This window comes from Panthera pardus, unplaced genomic scaffold, assembly GCF_024362965.1.
Source record: "Panthera pardus isolate Hobbes unplaced genomic scaffold, ASM2436296v1 HiC_scaffold_8, whole genome shotgun sequence".
NCBI classification, from domain to species: domain Eukaryota; kingdom Metazoa; phylum Chordata; class Mammalia; order Carnivora; family Felidae; genus Panthera; species Panthera pardus.
The window spans coordinates 36,116,391-36,122,390 of record NW_026527013.1 but is presented as its reverse complement, the minus strand read 5'-3'; the positions used below and the strand labels follow the sequence as shown (position 1 = coordinate 36,122,390).

Below are 6,000 nucleotides of genomic sequence, written 5' to 3'. Positions count from 1 at the left end.
GCACCCGCGGAGCGGTGGCCACAGCGAGGCGCTCAGGAGAGGCGCTGCGAGCCGAGCGGAGGCGAGTCGGGGGCGGTACGGGGCCGGGGCGGGACGAGGGCCGGCCCACGTGGACCACCGGGCCCGGCGGGGGAAGGGGCGGCCGCCGGCCCGGCCAATCAGCGCGGCCCGCGGTGGGTCGGCCCCTCCCGGCCCGCGCGCCTGCCGGCTCCGCCCTGCACTGCTCTCTGCGCGCGGCCCGGACGGGGCGCACCGAGCCGGCGTGCGGCTGCTGCCGGACCCCAGGAGGGGAGTCGCGTCCGCGCTTCTACGGTCGCTGCTTTTCTGCGGCAGTTTCGGACTTGTCTTCGGAGAGACGTGGGAACTTTCACGGACAGCCTGCGGAGGTGCTGGGCCACTCCCTGGGCGCCCGCAGGGAAGTGGCGCGGTGAGCGTCCTCCGGCTTCTGTGCGGAGATCCGTGCCTCGTCCTGGGCCCGGCCGCCGGACTTGGCTGCGGCTCTAGTCAAGTAAGAAGGTTTGGGAGCTGAAAGGACAGGGCGGGAAGGTGGGGTTGGGGTGGCTCTGGATCCAGTGCTCAGTCTCTGTCTCGTGGGTAACAGCTGCCTCTCGGGCTGATACCGGCTTGGCTCGGCTCCGGGCAGCACCTCGTCGCCCCCCGCCCCCAACCCCGATGCTCTTGAGTGCGGGAGTGACCTCCTGTGCGGTGCTTGCCGTGCACCTCGAAGTTGGAAGCCGCGCTCCTGAGTGAGAGGATGCATGGCTGGGGCTGGGCAGCTGCATCTTGCAACTTCAGGGTTCGTGTCTGCCACTCAGAGATCCCCAGGGAGCTCCTTGGGTGCGGGAAAGGCCACTTACGGATCGGTATGAAGAGGGCGAGGGCGAACTCGTGGTGAGCAATTGTTTTGCAGAAGCCGGCCTTGGGCTTCAATCCTTGGGTCTGAGCCGGGATCCTTATAGGAGCCAACGGGAGAGAGCTGGTTAGCCTACACCTGAAATCTTGGCTGTGAGGCTTTTGCTGGAAGGACTCAGCGTGCACCTGGCACGCGTCTTCCGGCTGAAGCGCTAAGCTTCCCGCCCATGTGGAAGCACTAAGAGCGGGTCTGGAAGTTCCGTCCCTTCCCGCCTTAGGCACCTCGGATTAGCCACCAGGGCAGAGTGTCTGCATTGCTTCCCCACTTTTTTAAACGTTGTCTTGCATCATTTGCCCTGTCAATCCGCTCCTGAAAGGGAGAGCATATTTAACCCTAAACTCATGGCTTGGGAAGGATGAAAAGTGAAAAGCCGGATATCCCACATCTATGGAGGCAGCTGAAGCTAGACACGGTGCCACTGGATTTTCTCCTGAATCAGTATTTTCTTCTGAATCAGTATTTTTTAACGTCTGGGGGTTCCACGGATGCCAGTGACAGCCTTAGGCAAGTCATGAGGCAACTCGCAGCAAGATGTACACGTACAGATTCATGGACTCACTGAGACCTACTCAAGTGCCCAAACTCCACCCCTCCCCTGCCCCCAACCCGGATTTAAGGACCCCCCTTGGTGAAGCATCTGCATCCCTGTACTCTTTTCCCCTTTAACTTTTCTATGGCCGTCCCTCCAAGACTAGCAAGGTTGATGTGATGTGACAGGCAATCCCGGTGTGTGGGGATCGGTGTGTTCAAAGCCTTGGTCGGCTTCTTTCTCTAATACCCTTGGTATAGGGATTATCCACACCAACCTGAAAATTAAACCTGCACACCCAGACACCCACACTTGCCCAATCACAATATAATCAGTGTTTTACACTTGGTCATTCTTGAACAGATGTATGACTTAAAAAATTCAACAGCTCCCTGTGGGCTTTACAGTGAGAGGCATTTCTGCTAAGTTTGTAGTCATAAATCAGTGTGCAAGCCTAACACTTCCTTTGGATTGGAAATACAGATCTTAATAAGGCAGCAAGAGACAGTTTTCAGAATCATCATGACTAATAATGACTTATGTCCTCCCAAACTGACCGCGTGAGGAGGCATTGCTCATTTGTGCAAAAAGCTTTCTTCATATATGTGGACATTACTTGATCAATATTCTCATAAAGCTGTATTTCAAGGTTTCCTCCCTCAGTTCTGTCTCATTGTTCTGCTTTGCGTGACTTTTCTCTCTTCCCTCTGTGGCATCTTAACTACCCTTTGACGCTTTAAAATTTACTGTAAGGTTTTAAGTCACAATTTGACTTGGCCAATTTTCCCTGATAAAGTTGCTGTTCACAGAAAAGCAATACTTGCTTGTTCACTTATTTTTGAATGACTTTAATTTTTTAAAACTTCTCTTTCTCTCTCTCTCACACACACACACACACAACTTATAAATGTTTTTACTTAATTACTGAATATTTTTCATTGGAAGCAACATTTTCATATTTCTAGTGCTAGAATGTTCTAGGTCACTTGAATTTCAATATTTATTTTTTGCTTTTTTTAGAGATGTGTATTGTTTGATGACCTAGTTCCATTTAATCTAAAAAAAAAAGTCTTTGTCCCCCCACCTCCTTTTCAGTGTCACGTAACCTTTCTCTAATACAATATCTGTACCTCCGTTTATTGTTACACTTAATATAATACTTTGTTATGTAAATGTTGTGTTGATGCATATGATATTAAAACTGCATTCACTGGGGATTAACCCATGGGGATGACATCATCACTAGCCAATCCTCTATCTGATTTGAACGTGCATTGACAAGAGTCACATTATCATATTGAGCAAGCGTTTGTACATCGCCTGTGATGAATAAGAGAAAGAGGGACGTCATTTTGGCTCTTCCTAACTCAATTAGCTGCCCAGTTGGAGAGTTTTGGGGATTTCTATACTAAGAAGCTTAGCTTAATAAAATTAAGACTGCAGTTTATAGATCTCTTTACAATTTGCAGAGAAGTATGTTTTTCCCCCCTTCTGCCTTTTTCCTCCTTGGGAGTTTTTACCCTATATTTTGGCTCTAATTTCTTTACAGTAATGGAGAGACATCATGGTAACTGGCCTAGCCTGCTGAGATTTTTTTTTTCTCCTCAAGATAGATGGAACATCTATCCAACATCTAGATGATGGACTTATTTGTGTACGTGTGTGCATTTCATCCGGTGTTGGATAAATACATCTGCTAAGATTAGCAAAATGACTTCAAGTCCTGAAGCCAATCCTGGATGACTGGGAGATCATACAGCGTACTTTATCCTAATTTGTTAGGGAGATACAGGATTGAGGGTGAGGGACAGGCAGTAGGGAAAGGATGTCCACAAAGGGATTGGTGAAGTGATCTTGGCCACATTAATCACTTCATAAATACTTGTTTTGAAAACATTACTAGAAAAAGCTCACTTCCTTCCTTGAAGTCCTTGCTTACAGACATAGGCTTGAATTACACTTTGTAATTAACTTTGGCTTTCCATCTTTCTGATATCTATTAGAAAAAGAAGTAACTCTTCCTGCTTTAGAGTTACTATTCAAACTAAATCCCATTTCTTCCATAAAGTCAGTTAAAAGGGCTCTTGTGCTTTTTTTTTTTTTTTTACTTTCAAACATAAATTTAATTGCACCATCTGGTTTAAAGAAAGACCCAAAAGCTCACAGAATTTTAAATCTGGAGAATACTTCAAGAGTTTAGTGTTCTAAAAGATCAGGGCTAGAAGGTGTTATGACTTCAGTCCACTACGGTGTAAAAAGAACTAGGGTCCTAACTTCCGGCCCAGTGTCCTTTCCTGACTTTTCCAATAAAGGCCTGCAGGGTGGTGTGGGGATGGTGGAAGGACCCCTCATTTCCGCTGTGTCTGCAGAGCCCAATCATGTCCCCTTCTTTTGCTTTCAAGGATCAGTTTGTTAGAATGTTATGCTGGTTGAGCCCAGCTCAAGAATTTGACAGCTGCAAGCTTGGGCCACTTTCAAGTAGCTGTCATGGTATCTGCGGTTACAAAAGAGACATTTAAGGGGAGGTGGCAGTGGAAGAAGATGGGGTAGCGTGACTCAATTTGGACCTATTTGAGCACATAATAAGACACAGATGTTAAAATGACGACGAGGCATGATACAAGGCTTGAAAACTCAGAATATTAATTTATTGAGTGATAGTCTCCTCTTTCATAGTTTGTGCTTTTTAGTTGCTGTAAAACCAAACTGGTTATTTGGAATAAAACTCTGTTTTCTGGCATGGTTGTGAGTAATGATAATGGTGTTCTGCATTTGTGGAACACTTAATGTGTGTCAGGTGTAGAATGTTGATGGTAATGAAACATCCTGGTTAATAAATGGCTTTCTCTATATGGATGAACTACTGATTTTCAAAGAATCATGAATCTAAAACCGTGTTGAATATTTTTTTTGTCACTCTTTTTAATTCAAAAGGTGTCAGGATCTTACAAGTAGCAAGCAAGTCATTAGCATGAGCATAAATAATTTTAATTCAAAAGTATGGTGGTGTCAGATATTAGGGAGTTCTTGTTAATAAAATGTTTTTGAAATGGCAAATAAAAATATGCTGTGTTTAGGAAGATAGATAGTAAAGATGTGGCTAATTTGTCTCCTTTCATAAGATTGTAGTATTGCTCATGCAGAAGAATAAAATATCTCCTTTAGAAAGACACTCGAGTATTTTTCTTTTTTTTTTTTTTTTTAACATTTATTTATTTTTGAGAGACAGAGAGAGGCAGAGCATGAGCAGGGGAGGGAGAAAGAGAGAGGGAGACACAGAATCTGAAGCAGGCTCCAGGCTCTGAGCTGTTTGTTAGCACAGAGCCTGATGTGGGGCTTGAACCCACGAACCGCAAGACCATGACCTGAGCTGAAGTTGGATGCTCAACTGACTGAGCCACCCAGGTGCTCCATAGTATTTCTTATAAAATAGAAAAAAAAAACAGTAGGCCTTTACAAATATTTATTTTTATTTTTTATTTTTTGAAGTCTATTTATTTATTTAGAGAGAGAGCAAGCAGGGGAGGGGCAGAGGGAGGGAGAGACAGAACCCCAAGCAGGCTCTGCAGTGACAGTACAGAGCTGGACACAAGGCTTCAGCCCACGAACCGTGAGATCATGACCAGAGCTGAGACCAGAAGTCAGATACTTAATCAGGTGAGCCACCCAGGCACCCCCTAGGCTTTTTCTTCTTTTTTAATAAAAATATGGCATTGCAGAAAACAGTAGTCTATTTTGATTTTTTTTAGTGCTGTAAGTTCATTTCAAATTAGAAAACAATTGAACATTTCTATAGCATTTTACTTGTCTTAACTAAAGGTGGAACTGTCCAAAGCCAGTTATTATTAGTTTTTTAAATGACAATTGCACCTGCTTGAATTCTGTTTCATATTTATGCCACATGTCCCAAAGTATTCTCTGAAAATTCACAGTTTTATTTCTTTTGCTTAATGAATCATGAAAACATCGATGAGACTTTGGTATATCGTGGGCACTTCCCTGTGCATCACTGGTCCTAAAACTGAGACTTTAGGCACAGAGTCTAAAATAATCCAAGAAAGTTTCCAGGAAGGAAGAAACTTAAAGACCATCTAGGGTAGTGGTTCTCAACTGGGGGCAATTCTGCTCCATCAGGGACATTTGCCAAGGTCTGGAGACATTTTTGGTTACTACAACCAAATTAGATAGGTCTCTAGCAGGTAGAAGCCTGGGGTGCTGCTAAACTTCTGCTAATGAATGGGGCACTCCCACAACAAAGAACTCTCTGGCTCAAAATGTTGGTAGTGCTGAGATGGAGAAACGCCGATCCAGGTCAAGTTTTGGGGCCCAGACCAGGGCTTATCCAATGTCCCTAGCTCCCTATTTTGGGCAGGGAACTGAGGTCTGAGGTGTCTAATGCAGAAGCTAGGATTCTTGCTGTTGCTCTAGCCTTCTGGTTTGAAGATGTCTTTTCGATTTCTTTAATTTGTAAAGATAATGTGTGTTTGGGGTAGAAAATTCAAATACTGTAAGAGAGTATAAAAAGGAAAGTGAAAAATGAACCCAGTTTTGCCATCGA

The 6,000-nt window shown here is 44.9% G+C and overlaps 1 protein-coding gene across 1 annotated transcript in view; it reads left to right on the top strand.

The window, feature by feature from the left end:
• The first annotated feature begins 233 nt into the window (after positions 1 to 233).
• Positions 234 to 6,000, top strand: part of TAFA4 (TAFA chemokine like family member 4) — a 174,744-nt gene continuing 168,977 nt past the window's right edge. Inside the window, exon 1 of the mRNA XM_019469759.2 lies at positions 234 to 508. The gene's annotated coding sequence lies outside the window, so the exon portion shown is untranslated. The remainder of the gene's footprint in view (positions 509 to 6,000) is intronic.